The sequence below is a fragment of the Ictidomys tridecemlineatus genome, unplaced genomic scaffold, assembly GCF_052094955.1.
Source record: "Ictidomys tridecemlineatus isolate mIctTri1 unplaced genomic scaffold, mIctTri1.hap1 Scaffold_1280, whole genome shotgun sequence".
NCBI lineage: Eukaryota > Metazoa > Chordata > Mammalia > Rodentia > Sciuridae > Ictidomys > Ictidomys tridecemlineatus.
The window spans coordinates 52,626-72,270 of record NW_027521155.1 but is presented as its reverse complement, the minus strand read 5'-3'; the positions used below and the strand labels follow the sequence as shown (position 1 = coordinate 72,270).

The 19,645-nt window shown below is 33.6% G+C and overlaps 1 long non-coding RNA gene and 1 pseudogene across 1 annotated transcript in view; one reads left to right on the top strand and one right to left on the bottom strand.

Moving 5' to 3' along the window:
• LOC144372552 (uncharacterized) overlaps positions 1-19,489 on the top strand; it is a 66,153-nt gene extending 46,664 nt beyond the window's left edge. The window contains exons 6-9 of the long non-coding RNA XR_013432528.1: positions 4,790-6,000; positions 12,463-12,629; positions 15,415-15,493; positions 19,022-19,489. This is a non-coding gene — a long non-coding RNA (uncharacterized LOC144372552). The remainder of the gene's footprint in view (positions 1-4,789; positions 6,001-12,462; positions 12,630-15,414; positions 15,494-19,021) is intronic.
• Positions 3,584-4,879, bottom strand: LOC144372551 (ras GTPase-activating protein-binding protein 2 pseudogene; annotated as a pseudogene).
• Positions 19,490-19,645: the final 156 nt, after the last annotated feature.

Genomic DNA, 19,645 nt, shown 5'->3' with positions numbered 1-19,645 from the left:
CGAGAGGAAGGGATTCAGTTTCATTTTGTTGCATATGGATTTCCAGTTTTTCCAACAACAGTTGTTGAAGATGCTATCCTTCCTCCATTGCATGCTTTTAGCCCCTTTATCAAATATAAGATAGCTTTAACTTTGTGGATTAGTCTCTGTGTCCTCTATTTTGTACCATTGGTCCACCTGCCTGTTTTGGTACCAGTACCATGCTGTTTTTGTTACTATTGCTCTGTAATATAGTTTGAAATCTGGCATCACTATACCGCCTGATTCACACTTCCTGCTTAGAATTGCTTTTGCTATTCTGGGTCTTTCATTTTTCCATATGAATTTCATGATTGCTTTATCTATTTCTGCAAGAAATGCCATTGGGATTTTGATTGGCATGCATTAAACCTATAGAGAAGTTTGCAATGCCAACACTGTCTATTTTAGAGATGGATCCATGTGCTGCTGAGAAGAAAGTGTATTTTCTCGTTGAATGAAATATTCTATATAGGTCAGTTAAGTCTAGGTTATTGATTATATTATTGAGTTCTATAGTTTCTTTGTCCAGCTTTTGTTTGGAAGATCTAGCTAGTAGTGAGAGGTGTGTTAAAGTTACCCAGAATTATTGTGTTGTGGTTTATTTGAACTTGAGAAGAGTTTGCTTGATGAACATAGATGCTCCATTGTTTGGGACATATATATTTATAATTGTTATGTCTTGTTGATGTATGGTTCCCTTAAGGAGTATGCAATGTCTGTCTTTATCTTTTTATTAACTTTGGCTTGAATTCTACTTTATTTGATATAATTTTTAATAAAGAAAAAATTCTATTTGACCATTTTCTTTTTCTTACTTCTATAGAATTACATTTGGTTTTTAAAATTATTTTTATTTTTTATTTTTTTTGCTGCAGACATCAGTAGTTTATTGTTGGATTAGTCCAAACACATTCAAAATGGAAGCTCAAAAACAATACTTTCCACCTGAAACAATTAAACTAGGTTCTACTAGCATATAATGCTTAACACATTATAGCAATAAAGATGGTAATACATTGTCTTCTATACCTTCTAAAGCCAAAATGGTAAAGCCAATTTGGTTGCAATAGTGTCATAAGGATAGAATGTTACCATTAAAAAATAAAATAAAATCAGAAAATAATAGTAATGATAGATGAATATTTTTACTGCTTCACCTAAAAGGGGACAAAATGTTAAAAGTCCACAGTACTGCAGGTGAACAATCACTATGTAAACTTCTCCATATGATGTTTTAATGTTTCATTTCTGGTATGTAAAAACTGAAGCTGAATGGCTCTTTGCTCTACTTTTCTATTACACTTAACATTTGTCACTTCTTTTGGTGCCAGAACAGTTTTTAATGGGTTAAAGGGCAATATCCTGGATTGGAAATATATATATATATATATATATATATATATATATATATATATATATATATATATATATATATATATATATATATAATGTCTACATATATGTGTGTATGTGTGTGTGTGTGTGTGTATATATATATATATATATATATATATATATATATATATATATATAACCACTTAACCACTTATTTAAAAGTAGTTTGGATAAAGACTTCAAAACTTCAAAGTAATTTTCTGGTAAGAACTTCAAGTACTATACATTAGAAAGTGTAAAACTGTTTCAAACAAACAAAACAAACAAATAAAATCTTTAAGCCCACAAAAAAGAAAATCTATGCCCCCCCAAATATATGCAATAGTGCAAGACTTTTCCTCCAACATGGAAGACTTCATTTAAGGGGAGGGGAGACAAGATTTAATTGTATTCATATTGCCCAGTTCACAAAAAACAAAATACATGCAACATTTGCTAGTTTACTAAATAGCAAACAGTTGCATAATTGAGAACCAATTTGCTACTATGTCAAGTGCAGATTTTGTTTTTACTAAGATAGAATGGAGAAGTCTTCCATGCCAACAAGTAACTTTAAGTGGTTACACACTTATTTACCCCACTTTTTGCCTGAAACATCAGAAACTGGTATGTACTGATTGCTCCAAGCATAAAAATTAGATAACCTTGGCCATACTTGTGGTATACTGGAACTTGCTATAAAGACAGAAAATAATCCAGCAGCTACAAATTTTGCCTACAGAATTGTTTAGAGATTCATTTAAAAATAAAAAGATGTCATCCCAGACTTAAATTCAGGAGCCATTAGGGGGCTGACATCAGTTCAAGAATTGTGCAAAATTACTGACAGTTCCCTGCCCCCAAAATAGAAAATGCAAACACTATAGAGCTGATGTTCTTTCCTCTTAAAATTGCAGTATCCTCACTTTAGGCTTAATTGCCATATATGGAATCTGACTGCTTTTAAAATGTCACTAAAAATGTACATCAAGTTGACTGACATTCCCAAGAGTTGAAATGATGTTTCAACGTTCACACTTAAGCTAAAAGTCAACTAGACACTCAAATAACTGACTTGTTTCTTCCCTCTCCATTCCAAACACACAAGACTCTCTCCCACAAAAAACACAAAAGTTGTTAACTGAAAAACAAGATAAGTAATAAGCGTCTATTTTACTGATTTTAAAGATATTGCAATTTTTATACACTTCAATGATTTTTCAACATTTTGCAGCTGTTTGGCTTTGCAGCACAGCAATTCATAAACTATACTGTACAAAATTACCAGCAAGACTAGAATGATGTATTAATAGAAGGCAAGGCACCATCATGCTTATTACATTACCAGACAACAAAAATACAGGAAAGACAATTTCCACTGTACACAGCTTAAAGAAAGAAAAGGGGAGGAGGAGTGTTGTGTTGAGCAGCCATCCATCCCTGTACTGGAGAGGGGCAGGTAGAAAACTCTTATGGAACTACTAAATCTGGTCTAATATTCAAGACCATAACATTTGAAGTTCTGACTTGTTATTTAGTTCACAACTAAATGACTTCCTTCTGGAATATTTCTGTAGTCTTGTTAAGGTTTAAGAGTACACATGCTGGTCACAGCAAGCAGATAAAATGCCCTCATTCACAAACTATTCTCTACTGGAAAAAAGATGAAAGATTTTTTTCCCTGTTGCCTCCTGTTGCAGATGTCATTATCAATGAGTTCAGAGTACCCAATAGTGCATTTTGATGAGTGCATAAGTTTCTGCTGGTTTGTATTTTGGGGGGGAGCCAAGAAAAAAATCAAGATTCTCCAGTTGCACAAATTACACTATTTGTGTTTCCAACATTAATAGGCAGAAACAGTAACACTTAAACAAAATGTGCAGCAGAAGATTTTTTTTTTTGACTCAAAGGACCTGAATTCAGTGGGCATGTCCTTTTAAGTTCATTTTGTTGTAGATAGTTTTAAGATATGGTCATTTCTCAGTCCTTACTTCTCCAAGTCTAGATTTATAAATTAACAATGTAAATCCTGTTGTGAAATTGGGGAAATAATGTCCACCTCAATTTAACTGAACCAAAGATGCTTTTCACATCAAAGAAATGATCAAAAAGGTTGTATCACATTCCAAAGCCCAAAAAATTAACAAGAATGCAAACACGATGAATAATGTACCACTGCCAAGCCTTTGCCAACCGTGGAGCTTCAGCGACACTGTCGTGTGAAATAGCCTTCCATTTGCCCAGTTCCTCTCCCAGAGCCAAGTTTCTGCGCCAGGCCGCCTCTTGGAGGAGGTCCTCTTCCATCACGGTCCCGCATCATTCCACCACCTACAATACCACGTGGACCACCAGGACCTCAATCTTTGCACCTAATATCTCTGTGATCATCACCACCACCTCTGGTTTCTTGCTCTCTTGCAGGTCTGGTTTTCTTCTCTTCCACATTTAAACATACCTCCACTCGAAACATAATGGTTTTTGCGATTAAGATTCTCTGAACTGGTTCAGAGTCATCAAAAATCACAAAACCAAAATTTGGAAGCTTTCCCCCAACACCCTTGGTATTGATGTGAAGTTCCACAACGTTTCCAAAATGCATAAAGAACTCTTTTTAGTTCATTTTCATCAATATCATGTGGCAAGTTACCAACAAAAAGCTGATGACTGTCTGGATAGCGAATTATTCTATGGTTGTCAGAGTCATTCTGTTCTATATCTCCTCTGCTGGGTCTTGGACATCTGGGAGGAAAACCAGGTCATTCCCTAGGTCGTTGTTCATGCATACATGGTGGCTGAGATTGAAATTCTGGTTTAGCTTCAACTCTTGGCTTTGGTGGTTCTTGTGGCAGAGACACTGGTTCTGCAGGAGGACGAGTAGCAGACTTCTCCTCTAATTCTTCTAAGTTCTTTTCTTCCACCTGTGGTTTCAGCTCTTCAGTCTTTGTTTCAGATTCTGGCTCGGGTTCAGGGTCATGAGAGGATTCTTCCAAAGGTTCCTCTATGCCATTAGTCACAGGGTGAGCTTCATAGTAACCACTGTTAGCATTTTCTTGCACAGGTTCAGGAGATGGTTGTCTTTCTTCTTGTCCCTCTTCTACTTCATCTTCTGACTCTTCATCAAGTTCTGGTTCCGAATCACCAAATACTTCATCTTCATAGCGAAACATATCATTGTGAACATAAAATTTATTTGGAACAGATCCTTCAGGAGCCAGAACAAAGGTCTGCATAAACTTCCTTTCTGGCTGTCCACTGTTTAACAGTAAACCCATGACCAGAACAACTACTCCATCACTCAAGGTTGCATGAGCATCCACATGACGAATCTTAGTATGACACTCACTGAAGTTCAGAGATAACACTTTGTGGTGTATATCATTTTGGTCATAAACAGCTTCCTGGGGCTTTCCACTAGCATCTACTCCACCATGAACATAGGAAGAATGCTGACCATAAAACCTCCAACCAACAGCCGTGGCGGGTACGTCGCGCAGAAGTGAGCAGGAGAGTAGCCGAGGATCTGCTGCAGAGGATTCTTCTCACTGGCTGCCTCCTCTGCAGGACAAACCAGAAACCTCGGAAGCCAGAGAACCGTGAGATCGCTTCCCTCACAACCACCTCTTCCCGGGCGCCAGACGCTGCAGCGAAGGACAATAAGCACGGATGTCCTGCCCCCTTTGCCACCACCCCCTCTTATCTTAAAATTATTTTTGTTTTATTATTATCTCAGTCTTAAAGCAATGAGTATTTATCACTGGCTTCAGTATTTTGGGGAGAAAATTAATCAAAATACATAAATGCATTAATCAGATATGGCCATTTTAAAATCATCCTTTTAAAAATTTCTCTGTATCTGGATTATTTTTCTAATCTCGTGGTTAAATCTGACATGGTTAATTCAGATGTGTAAATCTCAGTAACCAGAAATAATGGCAGTTTGTTAACTTATAGCAGGACACAGCCTTTTCATTGACAGATCTAAATAAAAGACAAAGGATATCTTGACTAAGAAATTTTTTTTTCATTACTACTAGAATTTTTTATTCAATACTGATGATTCAATACTTTTAATGGTTCACCATAAGTATTCATGGAAAATTGTAAATAATCTAAATTACTGTATTTTAAAAACAAAACCTCAATTTTGGGAAAAGTTGATCTTAACACATTTATTTCGTAATCCAACCCCCCCTTTTTATTTCTTTTGATTTATAGTAAAGTTCAATTTTAAGTCATTAAGAAAATTTGAATACTGTAGAAACTAGAATGTTAAGTGGTTGATTTAAAATTACAGGAAGATTCATGATTCCTAGTCTATTCATTAGTTATGATGACACTGATATTATAACAACAAAAACAAAAAAGGCAGGTGGTTTTGTGATAATGACTTTAACACCATGGAAGAACTTAAGCCTTGAAAATTCTAGGAGTGTTTAGCCAGGACTACCACATAAACTGCTCCTGTTATATAACATAAAGTTCATTTAAATGTGTTTTCAGATGATGGATATTTTTGTCATTTCTTTGTTAGAGCCAAATACCACAAGTTGAAATATGGGACAGAATTGAATCAAGGAGATATGAAGCCTCCAAACTATGAATCTGGTAAGTTAGTTTTAAAGGAAGCTTAAGTAATAAAAAGAAGTTAATGACTAATATTTTTTAGCAACAACATTTATAAATGTAATTTAATTTCTAATCATTTGCAAGTTTTTCTGATCTGCTAATCTGTTGGCACTAATCATTTTTTATCCTGTAGATAATTTCCCACCACCTTCCTTCCTTTTCCTTCTTCCTCTTTCTTTTAGTTCCCTATTTTCTACTTATGTTCTACACTTATTGGAAAGTTTCAGGCTTCATGGGGTAACATGCACCAACATAACCTTGTCTTGCTGGGTCCTTCTAGTATTGATGGAAACTTTGAGATGCACAGTACAAAGTGCATGATGCCCTTGACATCCTGAGAAAGAGTAGGAACTATGAAGGTAATTGATTTCTTTTTCAAAGCACAGGGGAATTCCTAATCCTTTAAACCTGATTTAGCGCCTGCATGGGGGATGGAGGCCAGATCACTCTGTGTGGTTTGGGCTGGAGGTGAAAAACCACATGGACACAGATTTTCAGAAAGGAGCGGCCATGGGGTGGGGGACAGCATGGCTCTGCCACCTCAAGGGTCCTCTGCTGCTCTGGAAGGCAAGAGAGCCAGTGCACCCAGAATCACTTTATTTATAGGGAAAAGACAACAAAGGACTTTCGATAGAATATTCTACATCGAATAAGGCAGGGGATAAGGTTTTAAGGGAGCTGCCCAGTTCCATTGGTAGTGCTCAAGTCCAGAGCTGAGGCAAATTTATTTGCCAGCTGAAGTTCGTGAAGGTCATTTGCTTTGTACAGTGCATGGCGTGTGGTTCTAGTCCACACCCCCTTTACTCAAGGCTGAGAGGGGATGCTCAGCTCATGGGCGGGAGGGGGGGTGGCTGCCACTCTGACTGCTCAGTTTCAGACTGTTTTGGCCTTTCTCATGCACAGAAAATTCTATCCTATAGTCAGAACATGTTTTAACAGGTGAAACATTTATCTTTTTTATATTATTTCTTCTTTTTCTTTCCCCTTTCTTCCTCTTTACCCACCAAATAATAGAAAGTAGTACTTGTAAACAATATAGGTATAATTCACTTATTAGTAGGTATAAGGGAAAGTGAGAAAAACTGTTCAGAAGTTATCACATGATTTCAGATTAAATTCCTCAAATATCTAAGGATTTTTTCTTCATATTTCAAGTACTGAAAACTGTAATTTATATCACTTGCTGAAATTTCTACCTATGCTAGGAGCTTTAGAAACTATAATTATTTTATTATTATTTTTAGTTATACATGATAGTAGAATGTATTTTGACTTATCATACATATGTGAAGTATAAATTCCCATTTTTGTGGTTGTACATGATGTGGAGTTACACTGGTCATGTATTCATATATAAACATAGGAAAGTTATTTCTGATTAATTCTGCTGTCTTCCTCATTCCCCCCCTCGCTCGTCCCAGTCTGGTTAACCTCCACCAACACCCCCTCCTTGTGAGTCAGCATCTACTTATCAGAACCTTCAACCTTTGTTTTGGGAGGGATTGGCTTATTTTGCTTATCATGATAGCTTCTGGTTCTATCCATTTACCTGCAAATGTTATAATTTCATTCTTCTTTATACCTGAATAATATTCTACTGTATAAATGTACCACATTTTCTTTATCCATTCATCTATTTAAGGGTACCGGGTTGGTTCCATAGCTTAGATATTGTGAATTGAGCTCTTATAAACATTGATGTGGCTACATCACTATAGTATGCTGATTTGAGGAGTACAATAACTGGGTCAAATAGTGGTTCCATTCCAAATAGAAACTATAATTCTTAAAATAGTTATTCAGTAAATAAAATATTGTTCTCATGTCATGTATGTGTAATTTTAGCTCACAGACGTGGACACATTTTCCAAATTTCCATTAAATGATGGAGTGTAGAACTGAATCCAGGTCTACCTAAAAAGAAAACTAATGAGGACTACTTTAATGTCAGAAGGAATACCAGGAGAGTAGAAACTAACAGAAGGGAGTTCCAAAGGAAGGAATGTTCATCACTGCTGATTAATTAATTCCTAGAGGGCTAAAGAGTATCTGTCAGGATTAGTGGCACACAGGTCATTCATTGGGTCACTGAGAACATAATTGGAAGCAGTTAAGAAATAGGTGAGGGCAGAATCAAAGATGTCAGTATAAAATGAAGACCAAATGCAGTCAGCATTTTAGATGCTTAGTTTATGAAAGTGAGGAAGGATTGAAGGGCAACAGCTAAAAGATAACCTGGGGTCAGAGAGACTGTGTGTAGGTGGTTGGGGAAGGTTCATAAATAAGGAGCCAATAAAAGGGAAAGAGTAGATATACTCAGATTAGGAAGGTATCTGAAGAAATGACTGGGATTGGATTCTGAACATAACGGCAGACACATTGGAGGAAGAACATATTTCTTGTTATTATCAAGAAATATAATAATATTATATTATAGAAACATAGAAAGTCATGTAACAGATTGTAAGTTTGAGTTTCACTTTGTCTGGTGGATATTTGAGGGAATGTCCTCTTGTTAGCTTTATGTACGAGAGACATTATCTACAAAGAGTTGATCAGACTTTTAAGAAAAGCAGAGAAGATTTATAATACTGTTTGTGAAGAGGAAAACAAATTCACTAGGAGTTAGTAGCATTCAGAAAAACTAAGGGTTTGGTTAAGTTGTGTTTTTTTGTTGCAAAAGTCATTTTTCTTTAAAGAAATTTAAATAATAATATGAAAATTATATCTCTAGTACTCATAATGCCTTTGTATAGAACTGTATTTCCATCTAGTATCATTTTTCTCCTCCCTTTAAAACTTCTTTTAACATATTTTGTGATATGGGATGGTGGTAATAATTTTTTTCTGCTTTTGTTTATCTGATAAAGGTTTTATCTTGCTATCATTGTTTCTAATAAGATGTCTGCTATTATGCTTATCTTTGTTCCTCTGTATATAATGTACCCCTTTTGGGGGCTGCTTTTAAGATTTTCACTTTATTATTGGTTCTAAACAAATTTATTTTTTTTTAACTGAGGAATAAACCCAGGGCCTTGCATATGCTAGGGAAATCCTGTACCATTGAACAACATCCCAGCCCTTTTATTTTAAGACAGGGTATCACAAAGTTGCTGAGACTGGCCTTGAATTTAGGATCCTCCTGCCTTGGTCTTCCAAGTACCTGGGATTATAGGCATGTGCCAACATATTGAGCTAAAAAAGTTTATTATGATGTTCTGTAAAATAAAATAAAAATGTTTATTATGATCTAAAAATGTTTACTATGATGTACTGTAGTTACTTCTCTCCACAGTGTTTCTTAGACTTGGGGTTTAATGAGTTTCTTTGACCAGTGGGTTTACAGTTTTTATAAAATCTGGAACTTTTTGGTCATTATTTCTTCAGATACTGTCTTTGTCTTTCCTCCCTGTGTTAAAAGCTAGAAACTCATAGAAACTCTTTTATCAAGGCAGTAGCTGGAACAGTCAAAGTTTCATCCGTTTGCTTGCCTTCTCTCAAGGATCACTATCTTTTGGAAAACACTGTTTCATTTGTTTTTGTTTGTTTATTGGTGCTAGGGATTAAACCCATGGATGTTTAACCAGAGTCACAACCTGAGCCATTTCCATTGTTTATTAGAGACAGGGCTCTGCTAAGGACCCACTAAATTTCTGAGGCGGATCTCAAACTTGTGATCCTACTACCTGAGTTGCTGAAATCATAGGTTTGTGCCACTATGCCCAGCACATTTGTTGTGTTTCAGACAGGAGGGTCAATGCAGTCCCTGTTACAGAAACTATACTGGATGTAGAAGTCATATTATCAAGAAATTAAACTATTAGCTACTTTATTGATTGATTTATTTTGGTACTGGAGATTGAACCCAGGTGGGCATTACCACTGAGCTACATTTCCTGTCATTTTTGTTTTGTTGTGTTTTGTTTTGAGACAGGATCTCACCAACTTACTGAGGTTGGCCTTGAACTTCTGGTCCTTCTGACTTAGCCTCCTGACACAACAGGATTATAGGTGTTCTCCATTGTGCCAGAGATACCTTAAAATCCTTACTTTAATATAAAGCTACTTTTAAAATTTCGTAAAGCAAAAATGAATCTGATAGTTGATAATTACTTACTAGAAAGGACTACGACTTGGCCTACCATGTAAGAATAAGAGTAATTTGTCTTTTAAGAGGAAGGAAGTGCATTATTTTTTGACTGGTCTTAACTTACTTTTTATTAAGGCATAATTTTTAAGTATAATTTCTGTACAGTAAAATTTATCATCCTTAGTGTTTTCACAAACACATAGTCTATAACTATTATTCTTTTTAGTCAACCTTTCCTTCTCCACTAATCTACTGGCAACCACTAAACTATTTTCCATTTTTATACTTTGGCCTTTTCCAGAATCACGAATTTAAGAATCTTATAGAATATAGCCTTTTTTTTGGGGGGGGGTGTTGCTGGGGATTGAACTCTGGATTTCATGCATGCTAGGTAAGCACTCTACCACTGAGCAACATCCCTAGCCCAGAATATAGCCTTTTTTGATCTGGTTTAACTCACTCCACATAATGCATTTGAGAATCATCCATGTTGGTTGGGTATCAGTTGTTCATTCCTTGTTCTTATTGAGTCAATGTACCATACTCACACAACATCATTAGCTGCCAAAGTAGTCACTTGACTATATATGAGGATGGCATAGAAAGGATTTAGGCCTCTTCTGATGGGAAATTAAATGATCTCAACATTTCTTTTCACATCTGAAAATTTTAAATTTAAATTTTATTAGTGTTCTCACTTTGGTCTGAAGTATGACTTAGGTATTTTGATTTTTAAAATAGGAAAGTTTTCTTAAAATGCTGGTTTTTTTAAAAAAGTGATTTCATAATTATGTATCCAAGATATATTTTTAAAACCTTGAAAAGGCCTATAATTGTCTTAAAAAAGGGTAACATTTTATCAGTTACAAAGTAACTATTAGCCTGTTTACTTATGGCTATATGGTTTTGTTGCCAAAGTGAGGTACACATCAAATATTATTGCTAAAAATAGAAAAATATATTTTTGTAGTAGTCTGTAAGTACAACTGATTAAATTCAGGAAAGTTGGAAGTTTATTATTTTAATCAAAACTTTCTATATATATTTATTAGGATTGAAAAATGAGCATCTTGGTTTGGTAAGATACACTTATTCCATTTGATCACATATCTTTGTGATATATTTCTGCTCTAACAACTTTTGAAACCAAATCTTCAAATAAACTGAACAAATAAACTATCTTGTCAACCTTTGTTTTCTTTTGTCCAGTAGACTTGATATCAACATATATTAATGCCTAATATTTTTCTATTATTTATTAATGGCATTTGCCCTTTCCATGGCCCTGCCCCTGCCATTTGGACTTTTTTGATTAACTTTGGTGTTAAATAGGTATTCAAGGGCTGAGGTTGTGGCTCAGTGGTAGAAAGTTCACCTAGCACATGTGAGGCCTGGTTTCAATCCTCAGCACTACATTAAGAAAAAATAAACAAATAAAATAAAGGTGTTGTGTCCAACTACAACTAATAAGAATTAAAAACAATAGGCATTCAAGTGCTATCTGTATGCCAGAGACAGTATTAGTTGTGTCTGTTTTTAAGGAAAGAAAACTCAGGTTTGGGAAAATTAAAGTTATAGGGCAAATAAGTGACAGAAATACATGTAAGACCTAGGTCTAACTCTCACTATAAAGCCTGTGCTCTTTTTTTTTCTGTGCTGCTACCTTTCTGCAACATGCACGAATTCACATACATACCCTCTATCCCACAATTAAATTGTAGTTTATTTTTATTTTTGAGTTATTTAAGTATAGATTTTTTGTTCTACAGAAGTGACTTTTGGGAAAATAATATATTCTTATATGATGTGGAGGAAACCATTTGTACTGAAAACATATGGGGTTGGGGCTGGGGTTGTAGCACAGTGGTAGAGCACTTGCCTAGCATGTGTGATCACCAGCACCACATAAAACTAAATAAACTAAATGAAGGTATTGTGTCCATCTACAACTAAAAATATATTTTTAAAAAACAGTTGATCCATGACAATTTACATTTGAAATATAAAAATGTTGCAATCACTGTTATAAAATCATAATTTGGTAGAATTTGGTAGTGAACATGCTCTGATCCTGTGGGAAGAATGTGCTATGAAATATTGAGGAACAGTTTCTGCGTAGTATAAATATAATGAATAGTGTATTGTAGAGTTGATTTTTCTCAGTGACTGTAGAGGGTGGTACTGCAGGAGACAGCTTCATCTGCAGCTGGAACATTATTGAGAAGTCTTAACTAGCAGAGTGCTCCTAGGTCTTATGGAGGCAGTGGATTAGAAAAATTGCTTTTATTTACACATTACATTGAGAATACTGATTCCTGTATGACTGAATTGTAAGGATCCTCTTCACACAGGTATCTGCAGGAGATGAGTTACACAGATACTATTCTAGATGTGAAATCTCAACGAGTACGAGCTTTACTGGGCTTTTCAAGTAATATCACTGACAGGGAAGATGACAAATTCAGGATTCAGTTATAAATGACACAGAGGCTGAAGTTAAAGAAACAGCAATGATTGGGTAAGTATTTTGTCTGGAAAGTATTTTAGTTGTAACTTAGTTCAAATTTAATATTTTTGATTTTGAAATATTATTTTAAATATTATTTTTAGGTGGGATTTGGAAATAAGTTAAAGTTTTATTTGGTTAGAAGGCAACACAGGGGTTGAAGTTAGCATTTGAGACTGTTTAGTTCAAGAATGTAATTTCATATTTAGGCTATTTTATTTAATATAAGAATAAATAATATAATTTATTCTTATATTAAATAAATTTAGGCTTTAAATTTATTTAATATAAGATAGTTTAATATCTTGAAGATTAGTCAACTACTATTAGAACCTCATAAAATATTTTGATTTGAAATGCAGTGGTAATCTATAAGAATAAAATTCTATTATAAGTGACCAAGAAATCATAAAAATACCTCACAATTCTTTAGAAGAAACCTTTTTAATCACTTTTTTAATGTAATAATTCTGTAACTCATCTTTTCTTTTATGTAAAATATCTACTTTAAACATACATATTGTTATATTGAAAAATTTAATAATTTGAAATATTTTTCTTATTGAACTTATTATTATTATACAGTTGTATATAATTCTAATTAAATGAACACTAACAGTTCAATAAAGTAATCATTCTTTATTGGAAAAAAATTTTGCTATGATTTTTTCTTTTTTAAAAAATTATTATTTTATTTACTTTTTTATTTTTATTTGGTGCTGAGGCTCAAACTCAGCGCTTCACACATGCTAGGGGAGCACTGTACCACTGAGCCACAACCCTAGCCTCTGCAATGATTCTTAATTGAATAAAAAGCCTAAGATTCTCTGAAAGTCTTAATTATGATGGTATTATATTTTAACCCATATTTAGGCTAGTAGAATGGTTTCAATTGAATGCTATAAATTTTCTAATGAGAGCATATTTCCTGTTATTTGAAATATAAACTAAAATTATAAGATTAGGTAAAGATACAATGTAGGAATTTTATAAAAAAAGTCTTTGGGGATTTCTTAAAAGTGTTCATTAATAATTAGATTGTGGCTCAGTGGTAGAGCGCTGACCTCACACTTGCAAGGTCCTGGGTTCGATCCTCAGCACCACATATAAATAAATAAACAAATAAATTTAAAAAAAGAAGAATGTATTAACTTGTATTTACAAATGAAAGTATGGATTTTTTTTCTGTAGACATAGACCATATAGGTATTATTCTTGGTTTTGTTTTTACCTTTTACATTAACCTAAGTCATTAAGTTAACTTAGGTAATATAAATATAATTTTTAGGGATGGTAATGCATACTTTTACAAAACCTTCAGTAATGACTTTCAGAAGAGATGACTCTATTTTCTATTTTGTGTTTACCTGTCTTTTAAACTGAAAAGGATGTTAGTCTGAGTTTGTCAGAAACTCAAAAAGAAAAGGAGGAAAAATCAAAATCATAGCTCTCAGCAGATTTGAAATTGAATATTTAGCTATTTTTAAAAATTTGCCTAAAGTTGTGACTATAGTCCTTCCTCCCCCCCATCAAAAATGCCTTCTCATCTAAAACATTTTCTGATGAACTACAGAGAAATCATTCTGTTGTGGCCCTTAAGAAAGTGTTAACTAAATTTATTTTGAGGGAGCTATGTTCAAGCCTTATATTTGAAAATTTAGTCATTTCTAAAAGATTCATGGTTTATTCATTGGCAGAGTCAAATCTTACAATAATATCAATTTGACAAGTATGTTATTTTCTTTCTTTTTTTCTTTCATTTTTAATTTTCTTAGTATATTGTTTTCAATAACTTTATTTGTACATTTGCTCTTTTTACCTCCTTAGCTAGCTGTTTAACAAAAGATGAGAGAAACATGACATATTTACTAGTTACTTAGTTATAAAAACTCATGTAAGAAGTTAATTGAAAAGTTGCAGAAAGAAATACATAGGGGAAAAAGGGAGGCAGAGATAATGAGAGAAATATTTTCAAAAATACACTTAAGGTTGATATAAGGATCAAAGTAAATCTGCATCTTGAGAGGGAGTTCTTTTCAGTAGATTATCACTAATTTTTGTTTGTTCATTTGGTATTAGAGTGCTTTTATACATTGATCTATGTCTGCAGTCCTTTTAATTTTTATACAGATTCTTGCTAAGTTGCTTAGGGCCTTCCTTATTGAGATTGGCCTCAAACTTGTGATCTTCTTGCTCAGCTTCCCAAATTGCTAGAATTAAAATTGTGTACCACCATGTGAGGCACAATCCTAGCCATTAAGATAATTGAGCCAGGTGTGTTGGCACTGTAATACCAGTGACTCAGGAGGCTGAGACAGGAGAATCACAAGTTCAAGGCTAGTCCCAGCATCTTAGTAAGATCCTGTCTCCAAATAAAAAATTTAAAAAGGGCTGTGAATGTGACTCAATGGTTAAGTGCCCCTAGGTTCGAGCCCAGGTACAAAAAAAGTTTATGATTATAAAGTACTTTTAAAAGAATAGCCACTTCTTATATTGCTTTCTAAATCCATAGAATTGTAATAGATGAGAATCAATGTCATTTTAGACTCATAATATAATATAATATAATATAATATAATATAATATAATATAATATAATATAATATAATATAATATAATATAATATAATATAATATAATATAATATAATATAAATGTAAGTTAGTAAAACTTATCATGAATTGATTTTATGTTGAGGTTAAAAAGAGTAAAGGAGCATGATTATTTGTGTTTTAAACCAGAAAATCTGAGTTAACAGATTCTGCTTCTGTGCTGGATAATTTCAAATTCCTTTAAAGTGCAGGTTCTAAATTCAGTGATGAAGATGAAGATGGTGATATTGAGGAAAGAGAGAAAAGTGTCATTGATACTTCAACAGTGAGTTAAATAACTCAGATAATATATATTTTAAGGACTATGTTTACTTTAAAAATAATTCATGTGGGGTTAGGGATATATAGCTCAGTTGGTAGAGTGCTTGCCTAGCATGCAAAAAGCCCTGGGTTCAATCCCCAGCACCATCACACACACACACACACACACACACAAACACATACACACACACACACACACAAAACACACACCAAAAACAAATAATGCTCTTTAATATAAATCTTTTACGATTTTGTGTGAGAAATTGGAAAGAGCTTTGGTATAGATTTCAAATTCAAGAATGCTTTTAATATTATAGCCATAAAGATCCTCACTTGAATTTTTTTAACTTATTGAATATGATAACATTTTATGAGCTGATAAATATAATGAAAATGATATGGGCTGAGATTGTGGCTCAGTGGTAGGGCACCTGCCTACCATGTGTGACGTCCTGGATTTATTCTTCAGCACCACATAAAAATAAATAAATAAAATAAAGATATTGTGTCCAACTACAACTAAAAAATAAAATATTTTAAAAAATGATAAACATGTTATAGCAGTCTAGTGTTACAATATTATTACAATGTAATTGGCTGCTGTAAAACAATAGAACTGGCATATAATCCATTATGGTGCCTAACATCAGCTCTGATGCAGTTTTTGTCTCTCTTGTGAGTTTCTTTGGTAGGTCAGGCCTACAGATTTCTAAAACTTTTTGATTACATTTCTTCAAATTGTTTAGGATCTTCTGTAATTTTTTTCAGGTCTTTATTAGTTGATTGACCTTTTCCTAGCAATTTCCTGGAATTAAAGTTGTCTCTAAATTGCTATTTCTTACTTCTCTTTCCGTCTCCATGTTTTTCCCCCTCTCATTCCTCCTTTCCTCTCTCTTCACCTTTTCCTTCTATCCCCATTAATTTTTCCTCTACTTCCCCACCAGTTTTTTCACTTCTTTTTCTTTCTCCTCCTTTTCTTCCTCCTCCTTCATTTCTAAGAAGGAGATGAGGACATGTTTTACTTTGTTCAGAAAAATGTTTAAATTTCCTTTCACATTTATTTTAAATAAGAATGGGAAAGTAAAGAAATAGGAAGCAGACTAAGTGTTAAAATGCTTCAGTTTACGTCCCAGGTCTGCCACTTAATTATGCTTTTTAATGTTTCAGGCTTAGTTTTTACAGTTTATAAAAATGAAGACTATAATGAATATCCTGAAGATTTTGTGCGGAACAAAGGAGACACTATATAAATGATAGCTTCAACTATAAAGTGTAACTTTTTTTATGCCCTCTGCTTCCTGAGCTCCATGAGGTGCTCTCAGATGGACTACTGCCAGATTATTGTTTCCCTGAGCCACTATGCAGGAGTGCTCTACTGATATAGTCCTGCCATGGATATTATTAGAACTTTGAATAGTTACTCAAACATTTTCTTATCCGAATGAATAGTAATAACTTGTGTCTTAATTTACTGTAGTAAAAAAGCCTAAGCTTCTGTGACATTTTTTTCTACCCTAGTCATCTGAAAGTTATGTAACTTCTTATGATTCCTATGAGATAATTATATTGAAATATTGGTTTCCTAAAAAAATACCTTATTTATAGCTAAGTGGTAAATAACTATGATGCTGTTAGTGATTATATCAACTTAAATATTTAAAATCTATAAACAAATTATTAAAACAGTTTGAATTCTCAGCCTAGAAAGTTCTAAAAAACAACCTGTTTAATTTTCTAATTCCTATACATTTGGGGGTTTTATGTGGTTTGTTTGTTTTGATACCAGGGATTGAACCCAGAAATGTGTAACTACGGAGCCACATCCCCAGCCCTTGTTATTTTTTATTTTGAGACAGTTTTGCTAAAAGCTGCTTAGGGCCTAGCTAAATTACTGAGGCTAGCCTTGAACTTGTGATCCTCTTGTCTCAGCCTTCTGAGCCTATGGAATTAGGCCCAGTGGGGTTTTTTTGTTGTTTTGTTTTTAAGAAATCAAATTTTTAAATGTTCTGTCTTCCGGTTGGTACAGATCATAACAGTTCTGTGATCAGGCAATGAAGGTGCATCTAATATAAAGAGACTTATCCCCTTTGAAATACTAGACTAAAAAGTTTTTTAGTATTTCAAGAAAAAAAATTTTTTTCAAATAACTGACTTTAACAGTTTTTGGTAATTTTTACACTATATTACACTAAGTTTATATGACAAGCATTTTAAAAATCAAACTTTGTAACAGTGAATAAGCATGTTCTTAGAAAATATATGTAATATAGATGAAGAGAATGGCCAAAAATTATCCTATTAAAATGTTAATAGAATAAAATTATTTTTAAAATGTGTCATTTCTTTAATAAAAATAGTTCAGTAAATTCAACTATGGAAATACTTTAAATAGTTCAGCCAATTATTCTAGCATCGTTAAATAATCTTTATTTCTTCTGTTCAGTTTTTATATATACCAGATCAGTTAAGACAGATTGTTTTCATCTGTGAGGTCAGTTTTATTCCTTTGGTAGTGGCTTCCTAGAGTACTTTATAAGATGGATTTCTGAGGCTGTATCTCATCTCTGCTGTAAATTGCTGTGATTGATAAGTGATTCCACATATGAGAGTGAGAACAGGGCCATACAAGTCAGGTGTGTGTTTGCTAATTCTTAAGGTCTATTTCTGGACTCACTAGGCTGTCCTATTGATCTGTCTACTGAAACTTTACAATTTTATACCACTCAAAAGATTCCAGGGGTGAAGTTTCATTAGATCATGCTATTTCTGTTTTGCATGAAAAAAGAAAGCTAAAGTCTGGAAAATTGAGATATTGTGATATTTTATGGAAAGAAGCTGCAGACCCATTATCCTAGTTTCTTAGGACTCATGTTGGTTGATGTAATCAAAAAGGAGATAATTCATGAAGAGTATAGACATGCTGGTCTCAGAAATCATGTCTGCATGCATTAGTCTCAAGTTTTAACCCTCTAACTGAATTTGTAATTCCATAGATACTTCTAAATATATAAAAGTGAAACCTAATCCCTGTCATATTTGCAGTTGAATCTTAGTTTTGTTTTGTTTTGTTGGTACTGAACCCAGGGTCACTTTATCACTGATCTAAATCCCCAGACCATACTATTTTTTTGTTTGTTTGTTTGTTTTGAGAAAGGGTCTTGCTAAGTTGCTGAGGCTGGCCTCAAACTTGTCATCCTCCTACCTCAGCCTTCCAAATATCTGCAATTTAAATGTGTTTCTAATATGCCAGTGACGTCAGTAGGTTTCTGTTTATTTAAAACAAGCCGTCATACCATTGAACAAAGTTTAAATTATTGGCTTAAGATACATTATTTATACCTTTAAAAATGATATCTGTGTTTTTCACTGGGTTAAGTAGTACAGTTTAATACACCAAAGACATACTTTCTGAAGAAAAAAAATGAATAACATTTCTTATTCAGTGACCAAAGGATATGGTCTCCTATATTTAAATTCAATATAAAAATTCATAAATATTTTCATATTTTAATTTAGCATGTTTTTTCATTAGATTTTTAGAAAAAAAGCATTGCCTGATAGCAGTGAAGACTGAGCTACAAAAGAAGCTCTGAAGCAGTTTGACTTCTTGGTTTCGTCAGAGGAAGGAGACAGTGAATCTAGAAGTGCAGGTGATGGAACAGACTGGGATAAGGGGAAGCATACTGCCTCCAACCAGAGATTTAAATAAATAAAAGAAATCAATTCTTTATCATGAGGGCCACATCTTGGAGAGCTATGATGTTGAAATGTTGAACATTGAGTGAGATTTTTAACTACTGTTGCCATTTATTCAGGGAGTGTGTGTTTAAAGAAAGTTGTATAACGAGTTCCCTCATTTTTTTCTTTTAGAATAAGCAATACTCTATGAAAATAATTTGAACTCAAATGTAGAATATTTATTTTCTGCCTAGACAGTAGAAACTACAAATCTGCGTTTTGTGGAAACTTAATATGAAACTTTTAACTAGAGGATTTTGATGATCTCATTTCTAGTATCTTTTGTGCAACAAAGAAGTAGAATGTAGAAAATTGTAGTCTTTAATTCTAAGTCAGGTTTTGACAGTGTGTACAGGAATTGTGTTTTCCCCCTCAAATTACTCTAAATGAATTTAATAAACCTCTTAACAAGAGTTAA